This window comes from Pseudoliparis swirei, chromosome 10 (assembly GCF_029220125.1).
Source record: "Pseudoliparis swirei isolate HS2019 ecotype Mariana Trench chromosome 10, NWPU_hadal_v1, whole genome shotgun sequence".
Taxonomy (NCBI): Eukaryota; Metazoa; Chordata; class Actinopteri; order Perciformes; family Liparidae; genus Pseudoliparis; species Pseudoliparis swirei.
The window spans coordinates 4975358-4992169 of NC_079397.1; positions in this window are offsets into that span (position 1 = coordinate 4975358).

A 16812-nucleotide genomic window follows, 5' to 3' on the forward strand; every position below is an offset into this window, starting at 1 on the left:
GCTCGGTGGATGTGCAGCTCAGCAGGGGGGACAGAGGGGGAGGTGTTTGGGAGGTGTGATGTGTGGAGGAGACAGGAGAGGGCTGTGAACTGAACCTATTGAAGAAACAGTTCAGCTCGTTGGCCCTCTCCAGGGAGCCCCCTGGCTGTCTCCCTCCCACCTTGAAGCCAGTTATCTGCTTCATCCCAGACCACACCTCCCTTGTGTTGTTCAGCTGGAGTTTGGCCTCCAGCTTCCTCCTGTAGGAGTCCTTGCCCTCCCTGAGCTTCACCTTTAGGTTGCGCTGGGCTCTCCTCAGCTCATCCCTGTCTCCAGACCTGAAAGCAGCTTTCTTCATGTTAAGAAGCGCCTTCAGGTCCCTGGTGATCCAGGGCTTGTTGTTGGGGAAGCAGCGCACAGTCCGTGATGGGATGGTGGTGTGTTCACAGAACTTGATGTATTCCGTGATGCAGTCGGTCATACTGTTGATGTCCTCCCCATGCGGTCCACACAGCACATCCCAGTCCGTTGACTCGAAGCAGTCCTGTAGAGCGTCGTTAGCCTCCAGAGACCACCTCCTCACAGTCCTGGTGGTCACCGGCAGCCTCTTCACCAGAGGAACATACCTGGTGTCAGCCGGACCAGGTCATGATCAGACCTGCCGAGGGGGGGAAGGGCAGTGGCGCTGTATGCGTCCTTAGTATTAGCATACAGCAAGTCCAGAGTTTTATTGTTCCTTGTTGGGCAGTCTATGTATTGATGGAAGGTTGGCAGAGCTTTTTCCAATGTGGTGTGGTTAAAGTCACCAGTGATAGCCATGAATGCTCCAGGCTGATGATTCAGCAGAGCAGACACAGTGGAGTGGATGGTGTCCACAGCTTCCTCAGCGTCAGCTGATGGCGGCACGTACCGACAACCACAATGGCGGACGTGAACTCTCTCGGCAAATAGTACGGGCGCATCCCCACGGCCAACAGTTCAATGTTCGGCTACAGAAGCGCCCTTCACGCACACATGGTCCGGATGGCACCACCGTTCATTCACATAAACAGCGATCCCGCCCCCCCTCATCTTACCGCTCTGTGTAGCGTCTCTGTCAGCCCGAACAGTCCTGAAGCCGGGCAAAGACGCTGTGATCCGGATAGTCCGCGTGTAGCCACGTCTCAGTGAAGCACAAGAGACTGCTCTCACGGAAGATCCTCTCAGTCATTACCAGCGCGCCGAGCTCATCCGTCTTATTCGCCAAAGACCTCACGTTCCCCGTTATGATCGACGGTACCGAGGGTTTGTATCTCCTCGTTTTAGCCCTCCGCTTGACACCCGATCTGCAGCCGCGAGCCCTTCTCCGCAGCTCCAGAGGGATCACAGGTCTTTCTCCAGGCAGAAGCTTCGGCCTGCACAGCGCGATCAGCTGAGCACGCGAGTAGACGACGGTCCCCGTCATTGTTTTGCTGTGGCTCTCCGATACTCACGACAAAGTGAACAAAAGCCACAGTAGAAGTATCGAAAAAAGTAGTTATGGTCCAGTGTCCGACCGTAACTAAGACAAACGTGAAAGAAAAGAAAAAGAAAAAGAGAGGAAAAGTGCAAAAAAAGACAATAAAATAAAAGCAAAACGCCACTACTGAAACAAGCAGCCGTTGGCACAGCGCCATTTTAGTATGATTGATCCTGGGATTGTCTTTTATGTTTGTTTATAGCTGTTTCACAGAGATATAACAGCCTCGTTGTTTCTCTCTCTCCTCCTGCTTATTTGTAGTCAATTAACATAATACTTTCTTCTTCTTTTTTTAAATGAATACAAATCCCTGTCTTATACGATGCTGACGGATCGGTTTCGATGGGCCCTCAGAGCTCCGTCGCTAATTCAGTCAGACACTTGTGGAGAAACGACACCCCCCCCCCCTTCCCGAAGAACCTCAAAGAGACATGACATGCCTCCATCTTGACGGTCAAACCGAAACTGACGCCTGTCAGCATGGTAGGCTGCAAAAGCCAAATGGTGACACACACACACACACACACACACACACACACGGCCATCGCCCAGTGACACCAGCAGCAGTGTTGCCAATGCGATGAACACGCGGGGGTCTCGTTATCACACTGAACGCTGAGCCTAACGAGCGAGACTTCATTCAGTTGAACGTGTGAATTTGTTTAGCAGCAGAAAATCCCCCCCAAAAAATTAATAGTGTCTGACACAACAACAACAAAAAAGCCGTGAGCTTTTAATTTTTTTTGGTTTCTGGTTAAAAAATAAATAAATAAGAACACCTCTTAAATTGAAGAGGTGGTATTATCAGCAAAAACATGAACATATGTCACATGAGTTGTGTACAAGAAATCATTTTCAAAAAGTGGCCCCATGCTGCTTAATCGTTCTTATCGTGTCATTACTCCAATGAAGGTAATTATAGGGTGAGGTGTATTTTCTGTACCGTCACACAATTTACATGCTTTTCAAATGCCCCTGTTAGAATAAAATAAGTATAATAATACTAGAGACAAATTATGGTTTGTTATGCAGTGGGTTTCTTTTTAAGTGTGAACAGTTAAATGCCCACTCACAAAAAAAAACACAATCTAAAAATAATCTGCAATTGTATTATTATATCGTGCATAATTGAACCCACAGAGTTAATTGTGTAGCTACACAGAGTACAGAAAAGTAATTTGGTCGAGGCTGCGCGTTCTCCCCCATGGCACTCAATGCAGGAAACAGATGAGAGGGCTTTTGGATGGATAATGAGCATTAATACTTCACCCACCCGGGCGGACATTGTTATTAGTTGGCTCAATATATCATTATGAAAAGGTCTTGGTCTTGCGTGCAGGGTTGCATCTTTTATCAAAGAACGGCAATTTAGATGAAGAATATGAAACATTATTGAGATTGAAAACCATCAGGGAGACATAAGGCTTTGAATCATATCCATATAACATGTAGGAATATGTTCTTTTGTCAATTAGGGAGGAGAAGATAAAACATGCACTTCTGTCATTCCAGACGTATATTTTTTTTAAGTAACCTACTTGCAGTTATAATGCTGACAGGAGATGGAAAAAAAGGCATGAGTGACAAGGGACACATGTTCCTTTCTCATCCGTCAGTGTATTGACTCACGTATACTGTTTTTATTCTCAGCGTGTATTTATACTTTGTTCCAGCTGCTCCCCGCAATCTCCTACATATTCTCGTTATCTTTCTTTTGGTCCGCCTCTCCCGTCCTTCTTTTCCCCACAGGGCGAACTCTCGCTTCTAATAAACCTGCTTTATTGACTTTTATTTTCTGCGAGTGCCTGTCCCGTCTCTGACAGATGAAATTCTGGTAGATATTACAACACACGGTGTGCACCTCCTCCGCGGGCCGCGCCAGAACCTCAGACGGATGACGGCTACCGGTTGTTGTTTATTGTGTTTTTTTTTCCAGAGTTTAATTTGCATCAACAGTGTCAGCTGACTGTTGAGCAAACATGATGAATAATTAAAATGGGTCTGCACAAACACGGCTGGTGATTAAAAACAGACCGTGACAACATTAAGAGCTCGACAAACACAAATCGGGTAGAGAGCGCGGGGCACAGACAGGAAACTGGTGGGGACCCACAATCGCGCCCTGAGGGACTCCTCGGATGGCCAAACTGGTGACTTAGAAAAGATGGGTCGGAATAAATGAAGGAATTGGGACTCTGGGTAATATAGGTGAGCTGTTTGTTGGGGGCGTTCAGGGACAGTCAGACTTTCTGTGAGCTTTTACTTTTTTACTTCAGATTGTAAAGCAAGAATATCAATGAGAAATTCATAACTAGGACCGCAGCCAAAACAAGCTCTCAAAGCCTCCTTTCTAGATGGGCTCTGAAGTTCTGGCCGGGCGCAGTAATAAGAAGCTGGAATTAAGTATTAACACAGAGAGAGATGGTTTGGAAGTGCAGGAAATGCCTCTTTGCGTTTCTCCCTCTGACTGTAGGTAGGGGGGTTAAGTGGGAATATTAGGCGAAGATCAAAAAGCTTATTATGATGTACTGTGAAGTTGCTCTTGAGATGAAAAAATGCCCCTTCGTAATGCGTAATTATTACAAACAGACATTACCGCTGCACGGAGCGAGCTCTACTTTTTTTTGGTCTTGGAAGTTTTCAGCCTTTCAATAAATTGTGTTTTTAAGAGCTGGAGCCCACCAGAGCCTCGCTCTCTTTTCATGTCAGAATTACATACTTGCATGACAATTTCAAATGTTATACCAAAGAACTTTTCATGATGTATGACTTTACTCGCTTTGGGCCCAGAGCTTGATTAAAGGTATCTCGTGGTATTGTCCGTGGAGCATAACAACTGATATACAGGACTGTCTCAGAAAATTAGAATATTGTGATAAAGTTCTTTATTTTCTGTAATGCAATTAAAAAATATTAAATATTAAAAGAATAAAAGGCTTGCAATATTTCAGTTGATTTGTAATGAATCCAGAATGCATGACATTTTTGTTTTTTTAATTGCATTACAGAAAATAAAGAACTTTATCACAATATTCTAATTTTCTGAGACAGTCCTGTATATCTCACTCCTGCTTCCTCTGTGCACTGGGAAACATGATCTTATGATCCTATCACCATGATGAGCACGGGCACTGTATTTTATTTTGAATTAATCAATCGTGCACATTCAAACCATCCTGTAAATATTCACGAGAGCACCAATTATATTTAATCCACTGCTGGTAATAATTAACGTCAGTAAGGAAATTATTTTACCCATTTTGGTCTTGAATACAAACATATCTGGCAAAGTAAAATGTATTAAGATGGACTAACAAACATATTCAGGTATTTCAGGAGTATGTCAAAATAAAGTTTGTAGTATAGTATGTCAAAATAAAGTTTGTAGTATAGTTTGTCAAAATAAAGGTCATAGTATAGTATGTCAAAATAAAGTTCGTAGTATAGTATGTCAAAATAAAGGTCATAGTATGTATTAAAAAAAAATGAATTAAAAAAAAACTATTTCCGGGGATTTGTTGAAAACAAAAATATAGAATATTTTTACATTATGATGCATTTATTTTTTAAATCTCACTACTTTGGGACACACTCAGTCATCTGAAACTCAAACTTCACGAGCTCTGCGGCTGCCACACGCTGCATTTCCTTTCCAAATATCGGTAGCCGTTCCGTTCGGGCGTTTCATTCAGTTTTGTCGAGACAGACATTAAAGATGCGTTCGCCTTGACATATTTGATGGAAAATAGATTTGTTTTTGAGGAATAATGAGCCAAAGCTGAGTTTACTCACACAGCCTCGAGATTGTAGCAATCAGGGAGCTCAGGCGTGCCGAGAGTTTTCAACTTTTATATTAAACAACGCAACTCGACAAAGTTAAGCGGTGAACTGCAGCGGGTCACGTTGCCTCAAGAGGACAGCACAAAGGCGCCGTGAGGACGTCCCTCCTCCGCTGACTGCAGGCACAGTTGTTTTGCCCTTTTCCATCAGGCACGTCATTTGTCTCGCCTGTCACTGTCGTCGGCTCTGGAAGCGGCGAAATGCACTCTCCAGTCAAGCGTCGGGAACAAGGCCTTTCCGCGGCTAACGGCGTCCTGAGTGGGTGTCACTCCGGCTGCGAAGGCTCAGAAAAGTGGGACTGAGCATCAATTCATTATCAAGGAAATGTTGAAGGGCTTTGTTTGTCCTTTCACCTGCTTCTCACTACAGCCTCCTCGCAGTATTTTTGTAATATAACAAAAAGGGCCTAGGGTGACCAGATTTGAACTTGTGAAAAAGAGGACACTTCGTCTCGGGGGGGGGGGGGGTAGTAGTGTATAGCATGCCGCACAAACAACAATGAACTAGTGGAGGCGGCTAGGTGCTCAGTGTTGCCAGATTGGAGATGGTGAAGTATCGTACCAAAGGCTCAAAATGGTCGTATTTGGAGGATAATTATCGTGTATCTGGCAACCCTGAGATCGGTCGACCAATGACTGTTCTCTCTACAGTCAGAGCTCGCGCAAGAAGGTGGAACGTAAGGGAGATACCATTTCCAAAACTTGTAAGGGGTAATAACTAGTTTGTGAAAGACCCAGAGAAACACAAATATCCGACGAAGCAAAATCCCGGACGTTTTTGGAATCCCTGCCGGACGCATTTTTTAGGTCTCAAAAAGAGGACGTGTCCGGGGGAAAGAGGACGTCTGGTCGCCCTATGTACCTCCCACCCCCCCCCCCCCCCCCGTCTCTCCCTCCCACCACGCTTATTTTCCGTCGCCTTTACATTACTACTTCATATGCCACGTGCTCATCAGTGTGAGCGACATTAAGATAAGACGGCTTGTTTGAGGCGGCGAGATACCGCAAGGTAATTTGGAGATTCCCGCTTTGCCCGAGATAGAAACTGGTGTTCAACTTTTTGGAGGTTTTTCAAAAGGACAAATGCTTTGCTTGCTTTCCACTTCCTGTTGGCAACTTTCCTGAGCGTTCCCAGATCTCAGCAATTACAATATTATCATAAAATAGAGTACAAAATGGTAATCACGTTTGAGAAATGTTCTGTTTTCCTGCCAAGTAGGACGCGATGATGAATCCCGCCGCTTCTCTTGGCAAGACCCGCCCTGCATTGAAGTCGAGAAGCCTATGATTGGCCGGTTGAGAAGGTGCCGGTGACTTGATTTGTTAATGCCTAACCGTAACCAATAGTTTTGCTTCAACTCGCTCGGCAGGGCGAGGCTTACCAAGACAAAAAGAGAAAAGAGCGGGAAACCTGGAGATGATTAGCTTAGCATGAAAATTGGAAGCGGCTGCACAAAGCTCGCTATTCCTTTAGCCAGTGTTCACGCACTGTGTTGACGTGAGATTATCCCTGTTATTTAATTTGTACACGTTGGCCATCTTTTCTAACCTTTTCTCCTCCGTTGATGGATGCCTGCGAAAAAAAGGTCCAGCAAAACCGAATCACCGAGCTCACGGCTGCAAATTGTGCTCCCCGAAAAGCGTCCGGCGTTCCACTTTGAATCCTCTTTCGGGCGCCGACACAACGGGCAGCATCTTTCCAATCTTCGCTCGAGTGCCATCCCGCTCTTATGTAACGCCGAGAGCGATCGCAACCGCGGCAACGGGGCCATGCATAAAAGATGAGTCGTGGAAATAATGTGAAAGTGCATGTGAATGAGTGCGTAAAGTGCACGTCTGTGATCCCGTGTGCGCGCTCGTTGCAATGGACGGGGAGACGGCTGCTTCTTTTCAGCTCCCCTTTTTGGCGTTCTTTCTCCGTCTATTCTTTCCGTGTCACGGGGATGAAAGAGGAAAAATGTCAAACTGCATCCAGATTGACTTCCTGTCAATTTTTCCCGCGTTTCAAACGCCCCAACGAGGTTTTGTTTGCGAGACACGGTTCAGCTATTTTTTTTTATTTTCCTCAAGAGGGAACACAGGGTGAAAGTATAGACAAGGTGAATTAGAGATGTAGCCAACTCAAGAGAACTTCTCACACACACACACAGTCCTGTGTGTGCAGAAGATAATTATGCATCTTCCTGAACCACAGGGGAGGGGTGAGGATGACAGATTTCTTTCCCCTTGACTTGATGGCCTCGGGTCTCTGTGTGGGCCGATAACACGATGAGCTCGCTAATTAATTACCTATTGATGCTTTTACCGTCTGGTGTGAGCGTTCATAACAGTCACACACCAGTCAGCACAGGGGTGTGTGTGTGTGTGTGTGTGTTGATGCTCTGGGGACACCGTTGAAAAGTCGCTTCTTTCTGCAGCAGCTTGACCATCAGCTAAAATAGCAATATCTCCTCATATTGTTAATAAATCATTCAGAGGTTCTGACATTTATGCTTTTTTGAAAAGATGCACAAGAGGGTTTGAAAGAGATGTAATCATGCGAAACTAATTCTAGAGAAAATGCCACTCGAGCACGTGCAAAAACAAGAGCCATTAAAACAAATTAGGTTTCTGTCATGAATAAACGAAAAAGTCAAGTTAGATTTAAAAGTTTGAATTTACACATTGACAATTATTTGGCCCAGAATGTTTTTTAATATTGACTGGAGTTGTTATTAAAAGTGAGATTGTTTTTCTGGTTTCCAAGAGGAAAATAATTTCCTTTTTACACTTTAAGATAATTACTTCTTTCCCCTGGTGGAACAATGCGCCGCTTCCAATATTCTGACGTTGATTATGAGAAATTCCTTTCAGCGAGCTGCATGAGGAGAGACTTTGACCCGATCGATGCAGGAAGACTAAATATTAAAAGGACGTAAAATGACTTGCTGAAAATGGATTAATTTGCATGAGAACAGAAACAGGAGCCCTAATAATAGTTAGTAGTTAGAGGTGATGCACACTCATTTCTCATCAGAGCGCAAAGATCAACAGGTGTGATTAACAACGTTCCCACAAACACAACAAGGTGTTACCTGCAGAGAACTATTATTATGTTTTATAAATCTATTTCTGTTTGTAGAAAAAACGTAATCCAGGGTTGGAATAAATGACGAGTTTATAATGGTATATTAGTAAAGTCAACATTATATTTATCATATTCAGGGTCGCCCGGAAGCTGCGGCAACATATTGAGACAAAAAAAAGTACATTATTATTTGTTTGCAGTGTCTTTTAATCTATTTTATATAGTTTTTGTTGTGTTTACAGCTGGTTCTGCTGCCCCCAAGTGGGAATGAATGAATTAATACAGCTTGAAATGTACTAAAACATGTAGTTAGTTCATTTCCATATACATAATATGCATCAGATGTGAAGATAATTTCAATAAGTGATGCGCAATATTGGATTTCTGTTGATTTGTCTATTTTCTTTGGCCGATTGATGAGCGACACCCACACATGTATTCAATCTAATAACAGAAAACATTATATTATTATACTTGTGGCGCTGTCGGATGCAGATTTTTCAAAGGCTTTTTAAAAGGAACACATTCAATAAGCAGCGCTGGTTTCATGTTAACGTGACACATTTCACACACTCAACTGGAAAACTCATTCTGCTGCCGACCGGCTCGGCCGAGGGACGACTCCACCGAGACGTTCCTGAAAATAGACACGAGCGGAGCACATCTGACCCATTTCACAGGTTTTAAAACAATGTAATCTCTGTAATTGAATTTGTAGTGTTGAAGGAATGCAATTTGGCTCGTTCTCGCATGGCCGACGCCGAGTGATCGCTGCAAATTGCAACTGACTATCGTTAGGCCAAACCTGCAGAATCACACCTTTAGGACAGAGGCAGTGTGTGTGTGTCTTTTAAAAGAATAGAACAAGTAGACTAGAGCATGAACGCACCGTTAGCTGTTAGCAGCTCTCCTGCCGATTTCTACACTGATTGGTTGTCCACAATGTGACATCATCAGGGATCCGATAGGTAAATAAAAACAATGCAGAGATTTAACTTTTATTGAAAATCCGGCAATAAAGATCGGCAGTAAAAACCTTATTTCACGGTTAAACTGTAATTAATTTGCAGCTCAAATGTGTTCCGATTCCGAACCACCGTGGTGACTGAATTCACCCCAAAATACAAACATATATATATATATTATTTATCCCTAATTCTTCTCTCTTGGGATTCGAACTGATAACCGCCCTGTTAGTTAGTGAGAGACGCGTCAGGGTCTACATCGGTGCCGTCCACCTTGAGTCACGTCAGCCTGAGGACGGTTGAACAATCCAGCAAAGGCCCGAACAACAAAGTGTGTGAGGAGCTGCAAACGAGTGCAATGACGCGTTTATGACACTTAAATGACTTCCTGTGTGTGTGTGTGTGTGTGTGTGTGTGTGTTAGAGGGTGAACGTGTGAGCGAGTTCCTCCAATGAGGAGGATGCGTGTCCTGCTCACGCTCCGCTGAAGCATGAAAAACATTGTCGACGAGCCGACCGGCAGCCAAATACACACACACACACACACACACACACACACACACACACACACACGATGTTAACCTGAAGACGTGACCTCTACAGATCGGAGAAGAGGAAACCAAATATAAATCTTATCTTTAAGATGTATGCTGCTAAGTTAGTTGAGTTAATTGATTAATTGGCTTGAATCAATATCACAATATTAAACAAGATGTTTATCCTGAATATATGATTTTTATTCAATTGATTGATAAAATTGATCGACCTGTTTGGGGTTTCTAAGACAACAACAACATGTCAGGACAATGACGTCCATCTATCAGACAAATTCGTCTCCTTTCTAGCTCAAAGCTCGGAAATAGAATAAAGAGTAAATAAATAAAATAAATGAGTCGAAGGATCAACAGGATGAAGTTTCTGGCGTGTTTCCCATGATGCAGCAGGAAAACGTCTCCGGTGGAGTGAAGTAGCCATGCTGCCATCTGCTGGTGGAAGAGGCCGTGGTGATGCGTCTGTGACACACGCACACACACACACACACAGGCACGTCCACAACATTAATAAGCAGGAGTAGAGTACACACACACACACACACACACACACACTGAAACACAACTAATGACACGGGCCACGCGCCAGAGCCCCACGGGCCCCTCGCCTGTGGGCAGCCACGTGACGTGACTTGCAACGAGGTTCCAAGGACGAGCCTCAAGAATGGGAGAGATATGCAGACCCCCCCCCCCCCCCCCCCTACGACCAGCAGGAAGTTGGGAGGGGGAGGGGCTCTATTACACTTTCACTCTCCTCCATCAGCCGCTCTCTCAAATCCATTTCCCTTCTCGGGGCGACACGTTGGGAGACTCGCGGCATGCAGTCATCCAAGCGGAGGACATATTGATTCCCGAAGACTTTCTACTTTATTTTAGACGCGGGGAATCCTCCATTAGGCTTCAATCCAAAAAGGGAGGGGGGGGGGGGGCACTCTGGCAAACAGGAAGTGAACATCACATAAAAACAATGTTGTGTTTCAAGGGGACATCTGTTCATTTTTCTCTGCCTCCCTTCCCTGGAAAAACTAAACTAAACCTCAGGGAGAAAAGCTAAACACAACTTAGAGGCCCGTTTAATTTAAAAAATAAATAAAAGATAGTTACCATTTTAAGGTGACAGGAGAGAAGATCCAGTAAGTAAAGAGAATGTGGAATAAGCTTCCCATCCTGAAGTAGTCCTCAGTAATGACCTTCATGAAGAGGGTGTTACGTACAGGTGGGAATGAGAGGATTATCTTTAATTAACAAATGGTGATCTCTGGAAACATTGCTGTTAAGCCCGTGCCATACGGTGCAATATGACATTCATAAGTAGGCAGATAACTCCAACTCACACCCCAACAAAATAAATAATAATAATGATAAACAGCACTACAGGTGGGAGGAACAATTTTAGGGCACAGTCACTTTAAAAAAAAGAAGAAAAAAAACCTTGCAGATCATCAACGATCCTCCATCCTGCTACTTTTTTTTGGTTCTGGCGCATTATGCAACACACGTGGCGCGTCCTCGATGGTTCACCCCGATAACCGGCGCAAACCGGTTCAAGGCCCCGAGCTAACGCGATGGAAAAGGGATCACACCGGAACTCCCGGCCTGTGCACATGCACGTTGTTTTTTTGAATTTCAGTGAATTTTATAACATGCCTGTTGAAATGGATTTCCGTGGCATAATTAACACGGTCAAGGCGATACGAGTGTGTAATAGTACAAACTGTTGTCTGTACATCAGCTGATTTATTGTGAAATGAAGCTTGTACAACAACAACAGTGGCAGATGTATAGCCACACACACACACACACACACACACACACACACACACACACACACACACACACACACACACACACACACACACACACCAGGAAAGGATTTGCTCTGTGCCGCATCGAGTTGAATCATCCTCCCTAATTGAGTTTTCTACGTCCTACACGAGACCGAGCAACACGACGGCAGGTTAATTGGCAGTTGTGAGTTGTGGCGACCGCGAGGAGGAAAGCTTTCCCTCTGACGGCTTCTAGAAGAAGCTGTCATCATTTCTTTCTTTTGTTGTTGTTAGCGCGCGGAGGAGGTTTGTGAGGTTTGTGGGTCAATTCGCGCTCGCTCAAGAGCGTTTTAGGATGAGTAAACACGCTCCGCGAGCAACTCGGCTCCTCTTCAAGTGCAACAGAAGAAACTGAAGACGAGGTGAGAGGACAGCGACGGGTTTTAATGAGTTGTTGCAGCCTCAGCAGTCACAGGACACACACCACCAACTCGGGTTATTTAAACCGGCATGAGTCACACACTCTTCAAATAACTGTTATGCATTCAGACACATGGCCCTCACACCGGCGTTCATCAGCTCGCTGTTTGAATTTTAAATATGATCCATACCCAACCCTGCATATAAAACATATGCGAGCTGCGGAGACTCCATCTTTTTACAGCTCGGACTTCTGGGTGATTCAATTAACACAGAACACGTGTCAAACTATTCATGGATAATATTTAAAATATATGTCCAAATATATATATTTGGGAGAAGAAAATTATTCCAGTGTGCATATTTAATTCAAATAATGTCATTTGCGTCTTAATTTCCAAATTCCACTTTTCTTAATTTCAGAGGTTATTTGACAAAATCATGTATTTTTGTTCATGGCGTCAACATATTAGGAAGAACGTATTTTTCAAGGCTCATTGAAACTATGATGTACTTATTTTTTATTCTTTTATGTGTATTTACTACATTCATACGGCAGCAAAGTAACATGTATTATGATTTCTATTACAAACAGTCTAAATGGACATATGTATAGTAGCGTTATCTACATCTGGGAGCTATGGTTAAATATTTATATTTTAATACCGTCTAATATTGTGACGCAAATACAAATTTGTTTCTTGCACGCACACACACACACGCACACACACACACACACATAGAGAACCCCCCTCCACATGTTCCACACATCATCTCCTGCGCACTGCTTATGAGATTATGATGGAGTTGTGTGGGTGGGGCTGACTCATGCCAGGAACATTAATCAGAGCTGTGTCAACATCAAGATGTTGTGACGTCATCTGCAGCTTCCAGCGGCGGAGTCAATAACATGTGGGGAAAGTGACAGCAGCTGAATCCAAATAACATATATAAAAAAACACCCAAAACACACCCTACTGGCCACAGTGATGATGATTATTACAGCGCAGGACATCCGGTCTAATTGGGGAGCGCAGCGGCAGCTGCACGCTGCAGCCGGGTGCAGCGCTGCAGAGTCACCACTAGAGGGCGCTCTTCCCAAGCGGTCCTCTTCAAAGATGTCCAATCTAATATTGTATTCTTATTAAATCAAGTGGGGGAAAGGGGCGTCGGAGCGAGGCAGGATAATAACAAATAAAAAAGTGAATTTAAAAGGGAAAGAAAAAGGAACAATTGGACCACAGTGAGTTTTAAAAGCATTGAGAATAAGTAGAGTCTGTTGCTCTGGTGAGACAAAGTGAGACGGAGAACAGTCAGAGTTGGAGTTAAATTGGATAATGATGTTGCAGTGCGGCACACTGCTAATGTGCACGTGCCACAGAAAGCCATTAAGTGGATTCACACCGACACTGTTTACTGTTGTGAGTGGGCTCCTCTTCCTCCCCCCCCCTTTCCCCTCTATATCACACTCTGCTTCTGCTCGACATGCCTGACAGCAATTTCCGGATACAGAGATGAGGCGCGCGTGCGTGCGGGCGGGCGGGCGCGTGCGAGTGTGTGATGACAAATAATGAAGAGCTACTATTTCTGGCATAAAAACAAGTGGGAAAAAAAATGTATTTCGAGAGAGAGAGATAATTACGGCTGCTATTGATTATGTGCTTAGCCTCAGAAAGATGTGTTCCCCTTTGTGATTGGGCATCGGATTCCTCTGGAAGTGCCTCTCCCAAAGGCCATCGACGGGATCCAACGATGAGCACTGAGGCCCTGCAACCCCTCACATGCACCAAGAAGGTGGAGAACGAGAAGACGAAGGCTCAACGCGCTCCTCTTCCCTCAAACCCGGGTGGTCGAAGGTCACGTGATGTCCAGAGGAGACGCTGCCCGTGCACGCGCCCGACAAACAAAACAAATTATGAATAAAAGGGTGATTCATTCACAGCGAGAGCAGCAGAAGGCCCGCTGCCCATGGACAGGCTGAGTAAGTGGAGGATGGAGGGATTGAGATAGAGAGAGGGGGGGGCAGTAGACTCACACGGGAATACACAACAATGCTTCAATACTGAGCATCCCAGGAATCTATTAGTCTTTTTAAGCCGTATTTCAATTTATGACTTGAATATAACGAAAAGAATAAATCAAGCAGAGTGAAATGAACTTAAAAACAAGAGACAGTGAGTGTGTGTGTGTGTGTGTGCGGGCGAACTAAAGGGCGACTGCATTTGAAAATAACATTCCCGTCGTGTGCACAGTTCCAGTTGGAAGAGGTCATGTGACTGCACCCCGCTGGACCGTTGCTCTGGGATATATGCGGGAATGTTAAGGTGGAAATACAGAGTTTAATCCCAAACTGCCCAAAGAAGCCTCCAACTGGGCCACAGAGAGAGAGAGAGAGAGGGAGAGAGAGAGAGACTCGGCGTATCCTTAGCTTGCATAGCTGTGTGTGTGAATGTTCGTCACTGTAGCTCCTCCCACCAGTGTATGAATGAGTGAATGACGTCATGTAGTCCAGGTCCATTGACCTCTCCTCTCCGGTGACATCTTAACGAGGCCCCTCGGAGCCGAGGATCGGCCCGCCTCACGCCGTGATGTCATCCTCAGGTCGACGGCGGATCCATGCGGGCAGATTGATGTCCGTCGGGTTGATTTCCCCTGACGGAGGAACGCCGCCGAGGACCCGTTGAGAGATGTTTCTGGATCGTACGGACGCTCCGCCTCCGGTGAGCGGCGAGCCGCTCACGGCTGAACTCACGCTCTCCCCGCGGCGCCTGAAGCGCGGCGTCCATCTAAATGGCGTCTTCTGATTGGCAAAACAAAATGTCATAAATCTAGATGGAGGCATAAAACTAGATCCATGTGGGCGTGTCTCTGTGTCCACTGATACACAGAGAGGAAGGATGGAAGGACAGGAGGCAAGGGAGGTAGGAAATGAGGAAAAGAGGGTAGGAAAGGAAAGGATAGAAAGAAGCCTCCCCCCCTGCTCTTTCTATGTATTACCTGCCCCCCCCCCCAGCACTCCCTCCGAGTCCCCCCCCCCCTCTGCGCTCTCGGTGTGTCTTAAAAAAAAGTTTAAAAGGTCAGAGAAAGAAAAGAAAAAAATCATGTCATACTCTTCTCTTGTGACATGTGAGCGCTCCTGGCCCCCCTAACCCCCCCCCCCCCTACTGACAGACAGTAAGACACGCCGTCAACACGGCCAGGAGGGGATTAAAACGACGTCACATGACCGTCGAGAAGTCACAGACGCGTCTGATTCTCTGAGTCCGGCGGGCCTCCCGTCTCATCCCTCCAGGCCTGAAACAACAACCAGGTTTATGACAAAATGGCTCCAACGGACGTCCGGCGTCTGAAGCGTCCGCGTGGCGAGGACCCGGTGTCCGCAGGGCGAGGACCCGGTGTCCCGGGGCGAAGCGCCGCGCCGGCGTCCTCCGAAACATCAGGAGCTATTTATAACCACTCCATCCTCGCTCACTGTTGCCATGGAGCTCGGAATCAATGACATCACTACGGGAGACTGTGTGTGAATTATGAACGTCGCCAGCAAAATATATCAGGTGAGCAGCAGCACAGGCATCCAGCTGGAGGGCGCGCGCACACACACACACACACACACACACACACTATCTCACACGCGAGATCACATGGAGTCCACTTCCTAGTGTGCATCCAAAAGAGCAACAAAGAGGAGTTGTGTAGCAGAGAGAGGAGTTGTGTAGCAACAGTCACCCCTAAATAGCCGTACACAGAACGCAGTGTCGATGCATGACGTCCAACTGAACCGTGAGATATCGGACGCGTGGAAGAATGTGCAGCACAGAGTGTGTGTGTGTGTGTGTGTGTCCTGGTGTTACAATGCGTCCTGTCCGGCACGCTGCGGGCCTGATAAGCTCGTCTTATCTCCGTTGCCAAATAGCGTGTGCCCCCAGAGCGACTGAGAGGAGAGCAGACGGCAAACACAGCGGCGGACCAACACGGGAATAACGCCTCCATTGTTCCATCTATTTACTCCCCCCACACACACACACTCACACCGTGTTGCTTTTACACACCGTCACCTTTCTGTCGAGCTGTGACCGGAGCTCAAACCTTGAGGGGGGTGGTGTGTGTGTGTGTGTGTGTGTGTGAAGGGGTGGGGGGGGGCGGGGGGGGTTACAGAGAGGCAAAGCAGCAGCGTTGATGTGTGCAAACAACAAACACATGTAAAGTATTCGTGGCGCCCCGATCACTTACAATGTGGAATTCCCTATCGGAGAGAAAGAGGCGAAAGGTTTCGCACACAAATTAGATTTTCTTTTCTTAAAACGTCTCTGAAGCGAGGCTGCGTCGCTCTTCTTCCTCTTACCAACACAAGTTGGATCTATAAGCAATAAAACATGCTTATTATTCAATTCAACACAATGTTGTGTGTCTAAAATGTGCTTTTAAAGCCGCTTTAATTCAGAATTCTAGCGATAACTCATGTTGGAGGTGGGCAGAGAGGGTAAAACAAACATGGAGGAACACGTGTTAAGCAGAGCTTGACTGCATGTATCGACTCGACATATATAAACTTGGGAGGACAACAACACTGGTTGCCAGTTTGTAAGAATGGTACTCAAGCGCTTTATTATCTGCAGGTGCATCAGCTTATATAGACCGTGGTCACATGACACACACACCTGAAATGTATCAACAATAATTGGGAGCACAATCAGTCTCAATTAACAACAAGGAGAGGGAATGTGGCCC